General features: G+C 40.0%; 1 long non-coding RNA gene across 1 annotated transcript in view; it reads left to right on the forward strand.

Annotated features, from left to right (window-relative positions):
- Positions 1-401: 401 nt before the first annotated feature.
- The window catches only part of LOC121394567, a 29,179-nt gene continuing 7,382 nt past the window's right edge, over positions 402-22,198 (forward strand). Inside the window, exon 1 of the long non-coding RNA XR_005961782.1 lies at positions 402-3,053. This is a non-coding gene — a long non-coding RNA (uncharacterized LOC121394567). The remainder of the gene's footprint in view (positions 3,054-22,198) is intronic.

Genomic DNA, 22,198 nt, shown 5'->3' on the forward strand with positions numbered 1-22,198 from the left:
AAATAAAAAACTAAATATAATTAATTACATATACTGCATTGTTTCTGGAGTAAAGTTTATGTTCACTATTCCTCTCTCAGCATCTGTTTCTCCTCATTCTCTCTGCATGCAGCAGTTGGGTGTCAGATGAATGATCCAATATAGCTTATAGGTATACATAAACTTGATTATTTTCAGAAACAGAACAGAATATGTAATTGATTATATTTAGAAAACTTCTTATTTCAGTATGATGAAGCTTATATAAAATTTTCATTTTCGCAATAGTTCCCCTTTAAAGGAGAACTAAGCCCCCTTTCTAATAAAAACCCCTCCATAGTCCCCCCTCCCTGCCCCCCCCAGAGGCGTTAAGACAAGTAAATACCGCTAAGATGGTAATTACCCCTTGTTGCAGAGTCAGCGCAGCGGAGCTCACGGGGGCCATCTTTAGCTGCTTCGGTAATCTCTCTAAGGAAGCTCCGCATCTGAGCATTTTCCCGGTTATCTACAACTGCTTATGCAGCGAAGGTGACGATTATGACCGAAGGGCTGAAAGAAGATCCAAAGATTACCGAAGCTGATAAAGATGTCTGCCTTGAGCTCCACTGCGCTGACTCTGCAACAAGGGGTATTTACCGGCTATGGGGTATTTACTTGTGTTAACTCCTGTGCGGGGGGGGAGCAGGGAGGGGGGGACTATGGAGGATAGGGGTAGGGGGTTTTATTAGAAACGGGGTTTAGTTCTCCTTTAATAATAACTCATCCCACCAGCAGCCACAGATAAATGTTCATTATCCATTCAAAACAGAAAGCAAGAGCCGTGGTTTAGCTAGATGTTACTGGGCCCCCAATATATTCAGAGGTTGAACTATTTTACCAATATATATTGAAATTGCTCATTAATTAGGGCCTCATGGGGCCCCCTTATACCCCCTGGGCCCCCCTGCAGTCTGTAACTCTGTAGTTACATCCCTGAGCATGAGTAAGAGAAAGAGAAAATTCAGAGCAGCTACATGGATTTATTTCACCCCTACAGTGACTCTTTGAGATGCAAAGAATAGGCGCTAGATAGCTTGCCTAGGAAAAAAAAAAGAGGGTCCTAATAAGAGGCACCTCTATGCAAACTGAGTAAAGGTAATATAACTAGTGGAGTGTGGGGAATAATAATTAAAACAAAAGCCAAGCTAGGATGTGCAAATATTTGTAAAAACTATAACAATTCTTGTTAATATTACTAATGAATTATTTTGTGAGGTTAGCTGAGGGTAGTTATCTGGAGATCCTGGCCTTATAGTAATGAGCAAGGTGTAAAATTATCACCATCAAGGGTGTCAGGTAATAAGAGAGAGAATTGAAGCGTTATGATAATAAGTCTGAGATTAGAATATATTAAATATAGAAGCTTTGGATTTCTTTATTACATAAATCTGAAATATAGTCTGAATATGTAGGGGAAGATTGCTGAACCCTACAATTATAAGAGTACTCTGCCATGTTTCCCTATAAACCTGACTAAATGATACAAAACATGCTGCAGATCAAGGTAAACTCTGACAAAATTACCATGGAACTTGATATCAAGGTGGATTTTGTCCCAACACATTTAGTCGACTAAATCCTGATTTACCCACGTTGCCTCCTTAGTCATTACATTTAGCCAGGACTGAGAAGTTAGATTTCTGCAGAACAGATTGAGCAATATTTTAGCATGATTAGGCCTTTTGTACTTTCAGATAACATCTCAATTTAGTAGTGTTAAATACATTAGAAAATAACTTGTTAGTCATATTCTGGTGTTTTGATACGTCCTGTTCTTTTTCCATTGTTACCTGATGACCATGTTTTTATCCTTCCTGCTCATTCTTGAGTGTCTTTTTAGTTTCACCTTTCTTCTGTTTCGCATTAGACAGCACTGACTGTGCACACTTACTCACGAGGAGGACACAGTGATCATGCCTTTAATCCTTTGTACACCTGTGAATGAAACTGGACGAAGTCAAACAGCGGCTGAATCACTAGTTTTCCTTTCTTTGTGTTTGTTCCATTTTTAAAAAAGATCAGTTTACTTCTGCATTCCATTCTAATATGTCATATAAAAGGAGCAATTGATTACAAAGTGACTAGGAAACAATTGTCAGACTTCAAGTTTATTCTGTTTCAGGGATTACATTCAAGTGTTTTGTTAGCTCAACTAAGGTTTATGTCATATTAGGCAATGCCACTCCATTCCACCGCAAGTGTGTATTAAAGTGATACTGACACCAGAAATTAAACATTTATTTTACATCTATCATAACATTGTCTTTGCATACTATTCATTATTTTGCCATAAAAATATTTGCCAAATGCTTTTATATTATCAGATCCCCCAAGTTCCTCTATGATGGGGCTTCCATATTTGTGCAGCAGGAGTCCGTTAGCATTAGAAGCTATAACTGACAGGTTGAGAAGGGACAGTCCATTTGACAAAATAGTCAGGTTTAGGAACTTTAAGTAACAATTACTTACAAAAGTGTTATCAGTAAACATGATCAACATGACCTATAGGTAACTTGTGTAGCACCCTATTATGTGTGCAGACTGTTTGAACATTATAATGCGGGACTATAATTAGTATTAATGGACAATGAATTACTAAATTGCTCCCTGATGTGATAAAACAGAGACTGCAAACGTTTGATCTTTCTGGAGGCAGAACTATTGCTTGGGGTTAAGAACTACATTTCCAACAAGCCCTTGCTCCAGGAAGTGCATGGAGACAGCCAATAGGAGCCCAACCCAGGAACCGGAAGGGGAGGGGGAATTAACCAGCAAGGAGGACTGTGCTGTGCTGGAAGACTTAGTGACTGGGGCAGTTGTGTTGCAGCCAGGATTAGTGATTAGCCAGAAAGAGAAACTGTCACTAATCTGCAGAGGAAGACACTGCAGTTTTGCTGAAAGTTGATTCCTGTTATTCCCTGGAGGGAAGGTGCACAAGGTCCCAGTAGCCAGTGTGATCCTGGGTTGTGGCCTTCCAGCCATTTTTGATCAGGAGGAAAATCCAGTGAGAGGAGAAGCAGAGTTCCTGATAAACTGTGAGTCATCATTAACCCCTGCCCTGCCAGTTTGGAAGATTAATACTCAGCCTTATTCTATCTGTGAGACTGTGTGGTTTCTGTGGACAGAGAAGCCCTAAATTGCTGGATGTTTTCACATGTGTTCAGATGTGCCTCCTTTTTGTTATTACAATCATCAGCTGAGAGTGTTGCAGTGAACCAGTAAAGTTACTGAAGGTGATTTCAGGGATTGCATAGTCACCTCATCAACCTGCAAGGATTATAAGTAAGGCTGACAGCATTGCATTCATCACAAGGGGCCCCCACCGGTACACACACTATATCCAGCTGGCAACTTGTTGGGAGAGACTTAGGTGTGCACACCAGGGTTACACTGGGCTATTCTTACAGCTGTTATTGTTGTTATATTATTGTTATTTACTACTATTCTAAGTAACTAATCTCTTTTCTTACAGTTTCTGCTGTTAAATAAAATAAGGCTGTGCCTGTTGCATTGCCATTCTTGTTTGTCTGTTCACTGGATCTGGGGTGTCACCAGTATACTTTGCAAGATAATACCCAATAGCACATAACACACTCACGGGTGTGCTACACTTGTAATGTACATTAATATTTTGAAGAGTTGTTTTTTATTGTCAGGCATGGCATGCTCCTGTCACTGCTCACATAGTGTGGATGCTGTTCCTGACACACATGTCAGCATTGGACAGTATTGCCTTTTTATCTGCTGGCAAAGATATATGATAATATATAAAATATAATAAATTACAATTTATCCATATTTTCCGTTGTGTTTAAATCAGGAAATGTGCATAGTTCCCCTTTATATATGTTCAAATGATGAATGCATACTTGCCACATTCAAAGAGGTTTTCTGTTGATTATTTTAGGAATGAATTCACTGCAGTCTGTTGCTGAGTAAAGTTAAGGCCCCCATACATGGGCCGATAAAAGCTGCCGACAGACCGAGTCGGCCCCATGTGTGCTTCCCTGATCAATATCTGGCCGAAAGTCAGCCAGATCTCGTTCGGGCAGGTTGAAAAAATCCTGTTGGATCTATGTGTGTATGTGGCCCCAAGATCCGACCGCCCGTATCAGATCCATTATGATCAGCCGATATCGCCCATGATGTGGGCATATCTGGGAGAGATCTACCAAACGAGCAGATCTCTGTGGCTATGGCCACCTTTACAGATACAAATTGCAGGCAAATTTTCATCTATACCATTAACAGAAACTGCCTATAGTGTATAATGTATGATTACCATAGGAGCTAGCAGCGCCTATATTCTGGTTTATACAGGACTTTTGTGGTATAATATAAAAATAATATGTTACTGTGTGCTTGCCATTAATACTCAAAGTCCAGCAGTTCAATTTCTCTATCTTGGAGTAAACTGAATATCCATAATATCTGGATTAGTTTGATATATTAGGCTTCCAGTTTCATACTGGGCCTGTGTCATATACTATGAATTTCACATCATTCATAAATCTCTTAAAGAACACTAGTTCCTCACTCCAGCTCTGTTATGCCATAGTGTGGTTATTTAAAAATTCCATATGAAAGGTGGGGTACAAATCTGCTGTCCTTTGCTGGACCAGATGGGTGAGGGTAAATAAATTGAAATAATACATACATACATACAATACATAATCTTAAAAGAACTGATTTGAATTGGATGGTAGAAATGATCTTGCCTGGCTTTTCAATAGCTGATCTGTCAACAGATTGGAAATAGAAAGTAACTCATATAAAACTTTGTGATTTTAAATGCTGAATTGACCATAAAATGCACTGAGAATCTATAAAGTAGGGAGAAGGTGAATAATGTTCTACTGTAAATATAAATCAATACATTAGTAAATAAAAGGACACCTGGGAGGATTTGTATGTTCCTTGTGTAGTTTTTATTAGGGATTTTATAGACTGTGTGTTCTAGTTCTTTTTATTATTTTTCTTTATTTTTCTTTGTATTCTATTGATATTCATTTTTCAATTTGATACACTTGCCTGGGAGGCTTTTCTAATACTTGGTATCTGGGTCAATAGCAGGGCCTTTTGCCATGAGGTTGTATATAGCTACGCTGGTAATCTTAAATTCAGAAGGTTCAAATGAGAGACACAGACAGAAGATTTATTCAGGAGCAAAAACACCAAACATTTGGGGTATTTTCATCCCCATTGTCAGCGATACAACTAGTTCTTATGTAAACATCAATTGATATGCCGTTAGAGTGAGTTTTAATGTAAAAATTTGCTTCCTTTTCTTGAACATGTCCTATAAAGTCCTTCCATGAGGATTACAAATCCAGCAGAGACAATTTCCCAATTGTTGATCCCTTATGTGAATGCCCAGTGGTATGCAACGGCTCTAAACTGCCTAATGGGATTGCTGTATCCACAGGCGTAAAACCATGACTTGTGGAAATCCTTGTAGTACATACTGATGTGGCTTGGGTCCTTATTTTCAACCCAACATTTCTGCAATCTGCTTCCCATGACATAATCTTCAGTACAAGCCTCTCTGCCTAAACTGCAAGGCTTGGCAGACTTCTCTTGGTCCTATATAGGGCACTTTAATGTGTTCTTTAGTGCAGAGGTTTTTCGCTTGTGAATTGCTTCCTCATTTAGTGAAAAGGCGATCTGATGACGAATTGTCTATTGGTGAATTTTCTCAAAACATCCACAATTCGCTCTTTAGTAAATGTGCCCCAATGTCAGCAGCTGAAATGATATCTCTCGGGCAGGTTTAGTCATTCTGGTGGGACCAAATCAGCGTGTTGATGTTCTCTCGACAGGCCAGCACAGTAACCCCTTATTATCTGATCCAAGTATAACTCGGTTAGCCTGCTCAGTGGAGTACGAAGTGCTGCACCAGAAGAGCTGAAATTCGTTTTTTTTTTAAACCGGAAACTCAGCTCTTAAAATTACCAGGAGAATAATTTTGCCAACCTTGGCAAGCAGTGGGGCACTGCTGTCTGCTGTCAACTTGCCTCATGACTGGAGCAATTCTGCCACTTGATACAAACAAAAAGGAAATTATTATTATCTTATTTAAAAGATCTGTGTATTTGTGCCTGGGAAGGCATAGTGTTGTAATATTCCACTGGCTCTGCAAGAATACCCCTGTTCAGGTAAGAGGGGGATAAGGGACCTGCTTTCCACTTGTCCATGGAGGACAGGTTCTTATAGAGATGGAGGGAGCCCAGTGAGATGCAATTTAGTGAATGGCTTAGGTCCTTGTCATCTGGTGGATTGACATCGGAGAGCCCAATTTCACCCAAATTTTATTGAATCTTTCTATGGAATTGTAACAAAGAGCGCCTTTGTATTCCATGTGTTGCTTATCCACTGTGTTCCTCAGCTAGTGGGACATCAGGAAAAACCACGGTGGGCCCCTGGGCCAGACCCACTATTGTCGTTGGCCCTGACCTCTCTCCCTAGCCCTGGTGCAGCCTTGAGAAGGAAAAAAGTTATGCGCTGGGGGCCAGAGGGGGGTTACTATCCAGTGCGACCCTGGTTAATGACTATATACATTTTCAGTCTTTGCCTGCACTCACTCTTCTGTGGCAATCTGTGGAAATCCAGAAATGGACAGGAACTGAATTATAAAGGAATAACTCTAGCTTGAGCAAATTTGAACTAGGGATGCACCGAATCCAGGATTCGGTTCGGGATTCGGCCAGGATTCGGCCTTTTTCAGCAGGATTCGGATTCTGCCGAATCCTTCTGCCCAGCCAATCCGAATACAAATCCTAATGGGGAGGGAAATTGCGTGACTTTTTGTCAGAAAACAAGGAAGTAAAAAATATTTTCCCTTTCCCACCGCTAATTTGCATATGCAAATTAGGGTTTGGATTCGGTTCGGTATTCGGCCAAATCTTTCGCGAAGCATTCGGGGGTTTGTCAGAATCCAAAAAAGTGGATTCAGTGCATCCCTAATTTGAACAGCTGAGAGGGATTCTGTAACAGTGATTCCCAACCTGTGGCTCATGAATAACATGTTGCTCACCAACCCCTTGGATATTGCTCCCAGTGGCCTCAAAGCAGGTGATTATTTTTTCAATTCTGGTTAGGAGGCAAGTTGTGGTTACATAAAAAGCAGATGTACTGCCAAACAGAGTCTCTTGAAGGCTGCTAGTCTATGCAGTGGCTACCAAATAGCCAATCACAGCATTTAGTTTGCTCCACCCAGGAACATTTTCCATGCTTGCGTTCAGCGTTCAGGCCTCCATCCCAACCACCCCCTGCCCAACACCATTATTCCTTTCTAATAGTAACAAATACACTTGTCACACTTGTGCTCAGCTGGCTGATGTAAATCGAAGATCGTGTGTGTATGGGGTAAAAATAAGTGTAGAAGTTCTGATAAAATATTTTTTATTTTATTTTTATTGGTATCCTTTAACCTTTTATGTGCCACATGGCATAGTATCTGTGGCATTGACATATTGATGCCACTGTGCTGGCATGGTAGATTATACATTTACCTTTAATCTGGGCCACAATGTGTGTTTAGCAACAACATGTGGCATGGCAAGATCAAAGGATGCTGGCGCTTTAAGTGTTAAACCTATGCAATCCTATTCTATAGCACCTTCTTCAGCTTTCTGTTCCTGAGCCTGCCCCTACTCCTCCTCCTCCTCCTCCCTCAGTGTTTGTGTTCCAAGCCTCCCAGCCAGGGGATCTATGTAAGGTCCTCTGAAACTGTTCTTTGTCTTTGTCACTGGGTTACATATATCACAGTGGTCACGGCAGTCCTCACTGTTGGACTTTAAAAACATAAATAAAAAAAATAATCTCCTTCACTGATTTCTGTTTTAAAATCTTTATGTACCTGTTTTGCTCTGATGAGAAAGAGCACATTTAATTCAGGGATCGCGTATCCGTATACAGGAGTTTTAGCTGTCGCTTCCCCCCAGTGGAGAACAGTGGTGGTCAAAATGCCTCTGCCCGTCTGTCACTGCTCCTGATATAAATGAACAGAACCATACAGAATCATATAGTACATACTCATGGAGCAATCAACAGAAAATGGCATTTTGTCTGTCAGTCTTTCCTACATCATGGCACCAGTGGGCAATACATACCTGCTGATGTATGCCTTAGGGCAGGGGTCCCCAAAATTTTTTTACCCATGAGTCACATTCAAAAATAAAAAGAGTTGGGTAGGCATGCAAAAACTTCCTGGGATGAAACCAAGCTAGAACATACCTGTGCGACAAAACACCTGCAATTGCCCCATGTGCCGTTACCCTTTCATAGACATATTTTTCTGCCTTCTTAAACTAATGTAAAACCTTTGTTAGTACGTTATATGATCTCCTACTGTTAGCTACTTTACAATTGCTCATTTTTAATTTTTTTTCTATAGTTTATTTATCATTTGCTATTAATTATTTGCCTCTTTTCAAATGGGAGTCACTGAGCCAAAAATGATTGCTTTGTGAGGCTACAACTTTATTGTTATTGTATAGAAAAAAAGGGAAAATCAGTTACAGATTGCAAATCATTCATTTAAAGGTAAACTACCACTTTAATCTACTCAAATGTAGTTTTTTATTGTTGCATTGTAGTCAAAGACACAGAGAGATGTCAAGCATGGCTCATGGATGGCTGCTGTCATTGACTTCAGTGGGAAATTCCTGACAGTGTTAGAAAAGGTGATGATTTTTGGCCTCTAAAAAATGTTCCTAAACAAAAATTGCAAATTTGTCTTGACAGTCAGGAAAGTTTGTCAACGAAGATATTTTCTGCTCTGGCAAATGTGTCAGTGTGTTAGAGCTGAATTAGTCAAGTTCAGTTCTTTGCAATGAGGTGTTATAGTTCAAATCAAAAGCTTGCTGAAAAAAAGAGCATTGCGTCAGTGTAAAGCACTGCAAATCTACTGTATACATCAGGTTTCAATTTCAACGTCAACTTCTTTTCTGTACTTCTTTCATTAGTGGCATGGAAATTAATTTTGCAAATCGGAAAAGTCATTTTTTTTTGTATGAAGTTGATATTTGGTGTTTAATTAGTCTCAATTAGTCACAAGATACCCTAAAGCCATCATGTTTGTCATTTATTGGTGAAACCCAGAGGGATGAATGAACAAACATGCCTGACAATGCCTTTGTATGATCCAAGCTTAAAGGAATTCTGTCATGATTTTTATGATTTACTTTTTATTTCTAAATTACACTCTATTTACACTGCAAATAATTCACTCTTCAATATAAAATGTAATTACTGAACCAGCAAGTGTATTATTTTTAATTTATAATATTGGTGTGTAGGCAAAATCTCAGGTCATTTTGCCTGGTCATGTGCTTTCAGAAAGAGGCAGCACTTTTGGATGGAACTGCTTTATGACAGGCTGTTGTTTCTCCTACTCAATGTAACTGAATGTGTCACAGTGGGACCTGGATTTTACTATTGAGTGCTGTTCTTAGATCTACCAGGCAGCTGTTATCTTGTGTTAGGGAGCTGCTATCTGGTTACCTTCCCATTGTTCTTTTGTTAGGCTGCTGGGGAGGGGGAGGGTTTGATATCACTCCAACTTGCAGTAAAGAGTGACTGAAGTCTATCAGAGCACAAGTCACATGACTGGGGCAGCTGGGAAATTAACACTATTTCTAGCCCCATGTCGGATTTCAAAATTAAATATAAAAAAAATCAGTTTGCTCTTTTGAGAAACAGCTTTCAGTGCTGAATTCTGCTGGAGCAGCACTATTAACTGATGCATTTTGAAAAAAACATTTTTTCCCATGTATGTTCCCAGTATCCCTTTAAAACTATATAGAGTTAATATAAAAGTACACTCGGAATGACTTCTTGTATATGAAAACGTACTGTATACATAGGGGCACATTTACTAAGGGTCGAATATCGAGGGTTAATTAACCCTCGATATTCAACCATCAAGTAAAATCCTTCGACTTCGAATATCGAATTCGAAGGATTTACCGCAAATACTTCGATCATGATTTTAATCCATCGATTTATGCAAATTTATGGGGAAGGTCCCCATAGACTAACACTGAAGCTCGGTAAGTTTTAAGAGACAGTACTTTGACTATCGAATGGTCGAATAGTCGAACGATTTTTAGTTCGAAACGTTCAAATCAAAGTCGTAGTTGAAGGTCGAAGTAGCCTATTCGATGGTCGAAAAAAACTTTGAAATTCGAAGTTGTTGCAGATTGTACATATAGCAGAAACCTGTGTTTGTGGCACGCGCAGGGGGTTGCAGGGGGCCTCCTATGCGAACAACCGCAAACCATTTCAGGTATTGTGACCATTGATGTTTTCTGATTGTGCACAGTTGGGGGCCAAATGACCATTTACCATATGCCAAACATGTTCTCAGAGACTGTGAGTATATTAAAAATGTATGTTTTACAAGGGGGGAGAGAAAGAACTCATTTAACAAAGTCATCATAGGCTCCCATCACTTTCCTGTTATCTCTGCGGTGGTAATCAAGCATTAACCGGAGATCAAAGGCCCTATAGAGAAGAATGCAGTAGCTGGATTAGGGGACTCATCCTGTTTCTTTGTAGGTTTTGTTTTTGGTGCCCCTCGAAAAGATATTACTATAACAGAGTTAGAGAAGTGGAAACGGTACTAAAATACTAAGGCTAGAGTCACACATAAATGGCTTTTTTCTCTTCCTCATAAGGGTAAGGGCACACCTGGAGATTTGGGGAGATTTAGTCGCCCAGTGACTAATCGCCTCTTCTTTGAGGCAACTTATCTCCCCAAACTGCTTCCCCATGTCTTCCACCTGCTTCAATGAAAAAAACGCTTGCGCCAATGCACCCGTGGTGCTTCGATTTCCGGAGTCGTCTGAAGTTTACTCGTGAGAAAACTTCGGGTGACTTTGGAAATTAGTTGAAGGTCGGGAGATTGAACTGCACGATTGTTTGTTGGACATAAGGATATATCTGCACGTCTATGGACAGCTTAAAAGGCATGGTATTTCTCTGTCAGTGCATATGGGGCATACTTTTCCATTTTTGTGCAGAAATACATCCCATGTGCATTTACAACTGAATGCTGTGGCTTTCAGTGAATATCAAAGGCAGAGGATCAGCATTCTCTCTGTAAAATAAGAAAATGGCTGTGTGGCATTAGCAATGATACAAGGGTGTTTTGTTGCCCTGTGTGTAGCGACAGGCAGATTCCATTCATGCATTTTACATGGCACTTTACACCATAAGCAGTAGAGGAATACACCAGTGTTTTCTCTGCTGGTACAGCGGAGCTCGCTTACAAGAAAAAATGCAGTTCATCACAGTTGAAACTTGCATCCAGTGGTTCTCTTTGCACTTCTGCTGTTCTGTCCATCCTGTCGCCCTTTTGTAACATAGTAACATATTAACATAGTAAGTTAGGTTGAAAAAACAACACACGTCCATCAACTTCAACCTTTTGACTCTTTTTTTTAACCTGCCTAACTGCTAGTTGATCAAGAGGAAGGTAAAAAACCCCATCCGAATATTTAGACGGAACCTCTTTTCTTCTAATCGGAATGGGTGACCTTGTGTCAGCTGGAAAGACCGACTGGTAAATAAAGCATTAGAGAGATTATTATATGATCCCATTATATATTTATACATAGTTATCATATCTCCCCTTAAGCTCCTCTTCTCCAGAGTGAACATCCCCAATTTGGTGAGTCTTTCCTCATAGCTAAGATTTTCCATACCTTTTACCAGCTTAGTTGCCCTTCTCTGTACCCTCTCTAATTCAATAATGTCCTGTTTGAGCACTGGAGACCAAAACTGTCCTCTTCCTGCCGTGAATCTATGCCCCTTTTAATACAGCTCAAGACCTTATTTGCCCTTGATGCTGCTGACTGGCATTGCTTCCTACAGCCTAGTTTATCATCTACAAGGACTCAAAGGTCCTTTTCCATAATGGATTTGCCTAGTGCACGTCAGGAATAACTCAACCCGCATTCGACCCTAATCCACAGAACCTTTTCCTGCACATTACCCTAAACCACACCCAACACGTACCTGCATCATAACATTCTGTACGCACCTCTGGTTCAGAAATATTCGGGAGCAGAGGAATAGGAGTGTGCTTCCCTAGTCCAACGCACACTTGAATCCGTAATGGTTCACCAAATCTGAACCCAAACCAACCCATGGGTTTTGGGTCAACCTGCATATCACTAGAACACAGTGTGCGCCTATAGATGCAGAGAAATATATCAGAAGGTGGCAGTAGTCCAGGGTCCCCAGAGTAGTCTGGATTCATGGACCAAAACTGCACATGTGATTCATGTCAGTGACAAAAGGCAGTGGCAGATCAAGCAGGTTTAAGAGATATGTTTACTGCGTAATTCTACATTAGCTCAAAAGCATTAGTATATGTGAAGATAATGAAAATTGCACAATTATAACCAAAAAACTATTGGTGTCCCAGGACAAACAAGCAATAAATGTTCGAGAAAGTAAAAAGGAGGTTAAAGGAGAACTAAAGCTAAACTAAAAAGTAGGCTAGAAATGTTGTACATTATGTTTTGAGCTTTTATACCAGCCTAAGGCAACCAGAGACCTTTAGCAGTAAAGATCTGTGTCGCCAAAGATGCCCCAGTAGCTCCCCATCTTCTTTTCTGCTGATTCACTGCACATGCTCTGTGCTGCTGTCACTTACTGAGCTTAGGGACCCACTCACAATATACAGGACCCATAGAATATATATGTCACAAAATAAGACTGATTAACAGATACACATCAGTTTATATTACAGACAAACCTCATTTTTGCTTGATAATTTGTGACGACCCCTAAGCTTAGCTTCTCAACAGCTGCTCAGAGCCCACTGAGCATGTGAGTGTCGCAGACCCCCTGTGACAAGTTTGAAGTCCTTGATCATTGCTGCTATTGACAAGTTGAAACTTTAGGCTGGTGCAATAAGTTCAATATATAAAATATGGCATTTTTAACCATATTAATTTTTAGGGTTTAGTTCTCCTTTAAGGTGCCCATAGACAATTACGATCTTTCTTGGAAAATGTATTTCCAAGAAAGATTGTTCATTTCAATACACAGAGCTGAATTGTCAAATATAGAGGTAGAACCAATAGTGTACAATAACAATAAAGTATCTGATGATTCAGCACTAACAATGGCCAATGTTTGGGTGCCTTCAAAGGCACCTGATCAAAATTTTTCGTCCAGACGAGCCGACCAATATCCAAGTCTTCTACTGATATCGGTCAGCTCTTTTCCCACCATACACGCACCGAATATCGTCCGAAAATTAGTTTCATACGATATTATCTGTGCACCTATGGCCACCTTTATACTTGTGGTACACTCTACAGAGACCTAATGAAGCTGGTTGTAGACGTGTAGATTATTAGGCTATCGTCCGTTCCAATCTTCCGACCAACCACTAAACATCCATATTAAAATAAAGTAGTAAAGAGAACAAATCACACTATGCTCTGGCCATTAATTGACAGGCAGTAATCGTACAAAAGTTATGTCCGACAAATAGAAGTGACAGTCACCCACTGATATCGTCACATAGGCAATACATGACGTGATCTTATCAGTAGCCGATATAAATCTTTTAACTGGTCCGATTGACTGAATGACCAATTGCCATGAAACGATCAATGTCGGGACAATCCACACATGGTCCGAAAATCAAAAGAATCTTTGTTTCGTACGATAGTATCTTTGCGTCTATGGTCAGCTTTAGGCCATGGACCCATGCTCTATTTATCGAAGCCACTTCCACTTGCGTGTATTCACACACTTGAATACGTATATTTGGGCTCACCTCTACCTCTGCTCCAATGCATGTGAGACAGTGGCGTATCTATAGGGGAGGCAGACACTGTGGTTGCAGGGGGACCTGGACTGCGGGGTCTGCTTCCTCTATAGCTGAAAAGAATATCCCACTTTCTCTTACCTTCAGCATGGAAGGGGGACGCAGGTGGCTGGGAGACTCCGGAACTGGGTGAGGAGTGAGCGAGCGGTTGATGATAGCAGTTCTATCAAAAAGATTTTTTTTGCAGGGGGAGCCTGGAGCACTCTAGTTGTGCCACTGGTGTGAGCACACACAGGCAGATCTAATTCAGAAGTGGAAAATTGTGCCCATTAGTGCTCACTCACTGGCACTCCCTGCCTTGAATTACATTCACCTCCTATAAATACAGCACTTCTGAACCCAGGCATCACTGTATTCATGGTGGAGGCTGCACCAGGCTTTGTGCTTCATTCTGGAGTGCAAAGACCTGCACCCTTCGGCTATTGGCAGATGGGGGGTGAAATCAGCCTGCTAAAAACCACAGGAAAATTTCAGCCCCTGGGCAGGCAGTAGACTTCACTTCTGCATCTGGAACCATTGTGGCAGGTCTGGAGTGAACACACTCGGTTGAAAACGCGACACATAGCATTCCGCTCCAAAATCAGCAATGTGAGTGATGATTCTAGGGGTGGGGGTCTTAATCTAGGTGACTCCAGGAAATCCAGGGGAATTATTATTATCCTTTACTTTTACCCTTTATGAATAAAAAGGAAAATAACATATCCAATACTATTTTTAAATGATCAGAAAATGGACAGTCGCTAACATACATGAATATTTAGCTCATTCCAATTCTGCTTTGAGGAGTGAGAGAACAGTGTTGCCAGCATTTAGTGAATATGGAAAATTCCCTCCCTTGTTCAGAATACAACCTGTTGTCACAATGAAGAATAATGAAGATTGCTCGAGTCCCAGGGAATTCATATACCATTCCCATAGAATTAGAAAATACTGAGATGCTACTTTCAATTACAACTGAAGCTCATTAAAGAATGAATAGATGAATATCAAGGCCAAGGCCAGAAATCTGTGGTGCATCAATGCTCTCAGAAATGTCACAATTCACTGCATTCTGTCATTCACCCCTATATCCTTTGAGTTACACTGCAGCCTTCTATGTGGTATTATACCAAAAGCTTTTGCAATATCAAAATTACATCTGCATTTCTGTGATACCCAGGTTACATTATATTATACATTTCTGACAAGCTATAATGGGCACAAACCAGACTGGCTCTTATGTCTGTTATTATTCAATAGTTAATAGAAATTATTTGTAATGGCTTTGTTACTTATGATAGCTGTCATGTTTACAGTTTTTTGTACCTCGGGGAACGTATTCTGTAGTGTGGAATCTCTCAGCACCACAATAGACATCATTGACCTTTAAAAAAACGTATAATGGTCTGACACCATCTGATGAAGACTCTGCAGTCACATTTGCTTTTTTATGTGATTATATACATCTTGTTGGTCATGAGTCACACATAGGGCTTAATGCCTTACAGATAATGACCACCAGGAGCAAAGAATTTGCCTTTGGAATCCTATTGCAAGTGGTGTTTTTTTTAAAAACTCTGCCTTCTATTCCCACCTGCTTAATAAGTTGTTTACCAAACGCCTTTTTTTCCCTCTACTCTTTGTTTGTAGATTAATTTCCCATTTTACTTTTTATGTTAATGAGCATTCATATTAAATCTGCACACATGCAGTGTTCACAAGTGAAGTGTGGGAATTTATAAACAACGCATAATAAAAGCCCTTTTCGAATTAAACATGAAACCCAAATCCTTTTTTTCATTAAAACACCACACCTGTTATAAACTTATTTAGAAATCTCAGCTGTCAATCACATGTTGCTTGCCCCTCCTCTATGCCTTAGACATAGAGGCGGAGCAGGCAAATATTTTCATTTTCAATTCTGCACTTCCTAGATTTCACTGCCCTGCTCACATTTCCGCTCCCTCCCCACCATCCAGTTGTGAAGCCAGTGCACGTGAATGGGCTTCAGGTGCCCTATTGTGGTGCATAAACAAGATTTTGGCATGATGCAAAACTTTCCTTAATAACAGTGTCCACAAAATGGCTAATGGCTGCTGCCTGCTTGATGTGATTCTGAATTCCAAGACTTACAGAAGCAAAATTTTAATAAATTGTATAGTGTGAGAGAAGTTTATTTTGTTTGGCTAACATCATAAAATTGGATTTGGAATTATTTCTTAGGGTGACAGGTACCCTTTAAAAGATGCAGAATTGGCTAATAACAGAAAACTGTGTAAGGCAATAGCAGATTATTGGGGATATATATTAATTTGGGGATATTTTTGTAATATAAATTTGAATGGCTTTGTAAAGCATTTGAAAAGGAAAAGGAAAAGCTACTGAGGCAGATTATTACCAATAGATCAACCACAACAGTGCAAGCTAGAATGCAATATTTATTCTGTAGAATGCTTTACCATACCTGAGTAAACAGCTCTAGAAGCTCTCTCTGTTTGTTTAGGATAGCAGCTGCAGTATTAGCATGCTGTGACATCATTTCCTGCCTGAGTCTCTCCCTGCTCGCTCATAGCTCTGAGCTCAGATTACAGCAGGGAGGGGAGGAGGGAGGGGGGAGAAGAGCAAACTGAGCATGCTCACGCCCTGCCCTGGAGGTTTGTGCTGAAAGAAGAAAGTCTGATACAGAAGCCCATGTGTACACAATAGAAGGAAGGAAATGCAGTGTTTCTTTTGACAGAGGACTCAGAGCAGCACTACTTTGAGGTTTAACTGGTGTATTTATATAGACCTTTCTGATAAGGCTTACTTAGTTTTAACCTTTTCTTCTCCTTTAAGAAACAATGCAGAGCCATAACACTAACCCAATGGCTGCAGACCTCGTAGAGCCAGTGGGGGTACTGGCATATTTAGCAAAATGTGATGGAGGATAGGGCCAAAATGATCTTGGGGTCTGTTGCTGATGGAGAAGTAGGGGGCAAAACAGGCACAAGCATCTTGCCCTGCCATCAGACTGCTTCCCCCACAAGGCATTCAGTAGTGTTGTATTGATAAGTGGATGGGGAGAAGCATGTAGGTTCAGATGAGCAAGTTAGGGAGCAGTGATGGTTAAGGGCTGCAAAGGAGCCTTGTGCATACAGACTGCCCCATAGCAGGTGTTAAGTACAATGAAGTCTTGCACCCACAAGTACTGGGTGCTACACCAAATGCTGACCTCAGGCACAAGTGCTTATTGAATGAGCAATGTTATGCCCCTCAGTGCACTAGAACATCGGTCCAGGGCCACCATATATTACCCCGTATGTCTGGGTGGGGGGGAATAAATACTTGGTATGCCACTGATTGTAGGAAAAGGCATGCCGTATGACTTCAGCAATGGCAAGGTTACTAAAGGACAGAATTTATCCTGTGATACAACAGGGCTTATTTATCGGTAGTAAACAGACTGCTAATCTCATAATCATTGCTAAATTACACCAGTGCAGTTCAACATCTATATTAGTAAATTTACCTCAATGGAAACCTTGATTCAAATAGTATTAGAAAAACAAGCACATTGAAATAAGTTTATTTAATATACATCAGAGTATCCATTTCTAGGCAAGTGAAATGAGGACATTTCTGATTATTCATAATGTCCTCAAAGAACCTATTATTTACAGTGATTGCTTGGCAACTGTCTTCTAATAGCTGGACAATGACGTGTTATAAATGGGCTAATATTACTTTTAATTTTCTATATTAGCACACCTTAATGGTTAAACAAGGTGAGATGGTGCTTTAAAGTGGACCTGTCACCCAGACACAAAAATCTGTATAATAATAGTCCTTTCAAATTAAACATGAAATCCAATTTCTATTTTTCATTAAAGCATTCATAGCTATTGTAAGTTCATTTAAAAATCTGAGTTGTCAATCAAATATTAGCAGGGCGGGGCAGACAATTACTTTCACTTTCCATTCAGCACTTCCTAGATGTCACTTCTCTTCACACATTCCCCCATTCACTTTACCATTTAATTGTGTAACCAGGGCATGGGGATGGACACCGAGTCCCCCGTTCTGGTGCAAAAACAAGATTCTGAGATGATGGAACATTTGCTTTAATAACAGTGTCCACAAAATGGCTGCTGCCTGCTTGCTATAATTATGAATTCCCAGACTGAAGGAAACAGAATTCAAATAATTTATACAGTGTAATTAAAGTTCATTTTGCTTGACTAATGTGATAAAACAGGATTATAAATATTTTTTTTTGGGTGATGGGTCCTCTTTAAAAGCAGCTGAGATGAATTATTTTGCAAAAGTTTTGTTTAATTAAAGAATCAGACATAATCTGGCATAATAGCAAAATGATATAATCTGCTAAATGCCATAAGGACTGCTGTAAAATGCCATAGACAAGGACTTTTTATTGGACTGATGGTGGGTTGTTTGGGCCTCAGTATTGTATTGATAAAGGGATGTATTGTCAGCAAGGACAGCTTCTTCCTTTATCCGGATGATTGTCAGGCAGGATAGGGGTGTTGGGAACAACAACAATTATTTGCAGTGTAAACAATGTAATTTATAAAAACGACATCATAAAAATCATGACAGAATTAAAGAGTATGGGTTGGGAATTAAAGTGCTGGGTATGCTAACAGTGCTGCTTTGTCTAAAAATAAAACATGCAAAATGAACATCTTAAATTCATTACAAGAATGATTAGCTTCACTCGTAAAATATGTTAATCCTTATTTCAAGCAAAACACACTGAAATGTTCCAGTAGTAGCAAATACTCTCATAGGTGTTCATCAAATCCATCCAGATATACCGTATGCTGGGGAAGGAGTATACTAACAACTCGAGAAGACTTGCTGCCACCTGTAGGCACATATTTAAAGGGACAAAAATTATTTTCAATGGATTTCCAGACATGAATGTATGAAAGCATAGCTGAAAATGAGCATAGAAATCTCTCCTTTGGTAAGACAAAATTTATAGCAGATAAGTCCTACTGGAACAGAACCTAAAATAATAGCTTGTAAGCTCTACAGGGCAGGGACCACCATCCTTTTGTCTCCTTGACACTTAGGGGGTTATTTATCAACCTCAGAATATCCGAGCCTAAAATAATTCGTAGTTTTCAGAGCAAAAAAAAAAAAAGTGACGAAGTTGAAGTCCTGAAGCGCCAAAAAGACCCAAAGTCACAAAAGGAGGCAAAGTTGAAGTCCTGAAGCCATGAGTTCAATGGCCATCAATGTATTATTTTAATATTCTATAGGCCCCTGCCACCAATGTTTTTAACTTTTAAGGTGTGCCCTGGTGCTAATTTTTTTTAAAAAAATTATTCCTTGGGGCCCCATTTTTTTAACTTGTAAAGGGGGGTGCTGTCCCCAATTTAAAAAAAAAAAAATATTCTTTGGGTCCCCAATTTATTTTTAACTTGTAAGGGGGGCCCTGGCGCCAATGATTTTTTTTTTAACTTATAGGGGGGCCCTGACCACAAATTTTTAAAATAACTTTTAAGGGGGTCCCTGGCACCATAGTTTTTTTTTAAGTTATAAGGGGGGGCCTGACCATCAATAGCTTTTTATAACTTGTGTGTGTGGAGGGCTTACCTTTTTTAGCACTGATGTCTGTGTGGTCTTTTAACTGTTGTGTGGAGTGGGCGGGATCTGGGGTGGGGCTTGGGGTACGAGGCCCCGTGATTTCTAATGGCGGCCCTGCCCCAGCATCTAAAAGCTTTGGAGGTCCTGTATAAGTGAATAGGGAAGGTTCCAGTGTCTGCGCTGATGTCCATAACGATATCTGATGATTTCAGGGGTTTCGGTGCAAAAAACTCTGAAAACTCCAAAAAAAAACGTTGTTTTTGCGGAAAACTTTGAACAATTACGAGTTTTCAGGGAAAGTTAACAAAAAAGTCACTGGTTTACATTTATTCTTTGCTGGTTCACATTTACATACATTTCTTTCTAGAAAGAAATTTAGCAGGACCAATAAGGGGTTATTTAGGGTGCAGACATGCAATGCCATTGCCTATGAATTGAAAGTTCATCAGATAAATATTGGCAGAAATACACTAGGGATGCATGAAATCCATGCAAAAGGGCAAAAAAAAAGCGCCCATAATCACATGATTTTAAGGGGCAAATTTACTAAAGGGGGGAAGCGACTATGGCTGGCGAAAATTTGCTAGCGAAGGAGATAGACTCTAGCGCTACTTCGCACTCTATGGAATGGACGTAACTACGTAAATTCACTAAGATGCAGATATTATTGAACGTTACCTCTTGCGCCAGACTTGCCTTCACCACCTCAGACCAGGGTAAATGCAATAGAGTAGATAGGAGTTCCTCAAAAAATAATTGAAAAATTTTCTAAGTCCCAAAAAACGCTGGCAACTTTTCAGTTTTTCAGGGTGATAGGCTGCAAAAGATCGTAATTTTTTTGGGGGTAACCGGCTTCCCCGCTACATTTCCTTACATATGGCACATAAACTATACACTGGGCTCATGTGTAGGGCAATATAACAATTTGCCGGTTAGTAAATTTGCCCCTAAGGCCAGGTGCTTGGATTCAAGCAAATTCTGCTGAAAAAGGCAGAATCCTGGCTGAATCCCAAAAATACACAGTATTAGTATTGAACATCCCTATAAACCTTATATTTGAAAATTATTTTCATGTTAACACTTGCAAACTACATCAAGTCAGCCCACAAAATAACTATCTCTATCTATTTGATAAGGCTTACTTCAATTATTATCAACATGTTTATGCAGTACTTGACATTAGACCATGCCTCAGTGGAGCTTACAATTAAGGGTTCACGCCACATAAATAGGGTTGCCACCTGGCTGGTATTTTACCAGCCTGGCCGGTAAAAATGATGGCTGATCCCAATGTTATTAATAGGGAAAAACGATAAATATATAGGAAGGCCGGTATTTTTTTCCAGAAAAGGTGGCAACCCTACACATAAAACACGGGGCCAATTTCTTCAGGAGCCATTTTATGGACATAAGCCAACATGGACATAGGAAGAACATGCTAACAAGTTCCCCACAGATGAGAAAAAGTTTGAAATGTTACTATAGGTTGCAAGCATTTTGGCACTTGTACACAAGCACGTACACAATCTATAACTAGGTCTGAAAGGTGCACTCTGTTCAAGCTGGACCTCAACGTGTATCTATCCCCAGATCTGGTCTTGTTTTGGTGGAATGCTGGGGAGAAATGATAGAAAACACTGGGGACACCTTTGGCAAAGCCGAGAAACTGATTGCTGCTCATGACTTATATTTATTCTTGTTATTAAAAGAGAGAAAAATGAATATAGCTTAGGATACAAAACTGTAAATATTAATTTTGCATAGTGTTGGGCAACAACTTTTGTACGGTAGCATGTAAAGTGTGCAATTTTATTGCCCTTATGTAGTCTGCGCAGGTGTTCTTACTCAACTCGCAGCACTCTATTCTTGCCAGTAAGTAAATCCTTCATGAAGTAAAACTTCCCATTTCCTTTTTTTACTACAGGTATGGGACCTGTTAACCAGATTCCAGAATGCTCGGAGCCTGGGTTTTTTTTCCGGATAACAGATCTTTCTGTAATTTTGATCTTTATACCTTACGTCTGCTAGAAAATCATTTAAACATTAAATAAACCCAATAGGCTGGTTTTGCTTCCAATAAGGATTAATTATATCTTAGTTTGGATCAAGTACAAAGTACTGTTTTATTAATACAGAGAAAAATCAAGAGATGTTCACCAGAATTACTCTGCTTTCCTATTTATTCATCAACCCTATACGCCTTTGCCTGGCATGACCCTAGCTGTAGGAGATATAATATGCAACAGGGGTTTTTCCCTCTGCTGGGGGTGTGCCAGCATGCAAGCTTCCTTTTAGTCGCATCTAAAAAAAAACACTAATGTCAATTGGTGGTACTATTTTAATGCAGACTGTTGCACAGTCTAATCAACCTCCAGCCCAATGGCCAACAATGGAAAGTGGCAGTTCAGCATATCTCAGCGACAAGTGACAAAAGAGGTTTCCACCAGGGAACTTCTGGGTAAACTCCTGAAGTAAGTGGAAGTAAGACCACATGCTGGATCCAAAAGAGAGATGGATTAGTCTCTTGAAAGGATCAATAATACATTTAGGGTAGGGACACACTGGGCGATTTGGGGAGATTTAGTCGCCTGGCGACTAATCGCCGCGACTTTCCACGACCAATCTTCCCCGAATGCCTCCCCTCACTCTGCGCCTGGATAAAATGAAAAATCGCCTGCGCTAATCACACGCGGCGATTTGTTTTCCGAAGTCGCCCGAAGTTTCCTCGTGAGGCAACTTCGGGCGATTTCGGAAAAC

Source organism: Xenopus laevis, chromosome 6L (assembly GCF_017654675.1).
Source record: "Xenopus laevis strain J_2021 chromosome 6L, Xenopus_laevis_v10.1, whole genome shotgun sequence".
Lineage (NCBI taxonomy): Eukaryota > Metazoa > Chordata > Amphibia > Anura > Pipidae > Xenopus > Xenopus laevis.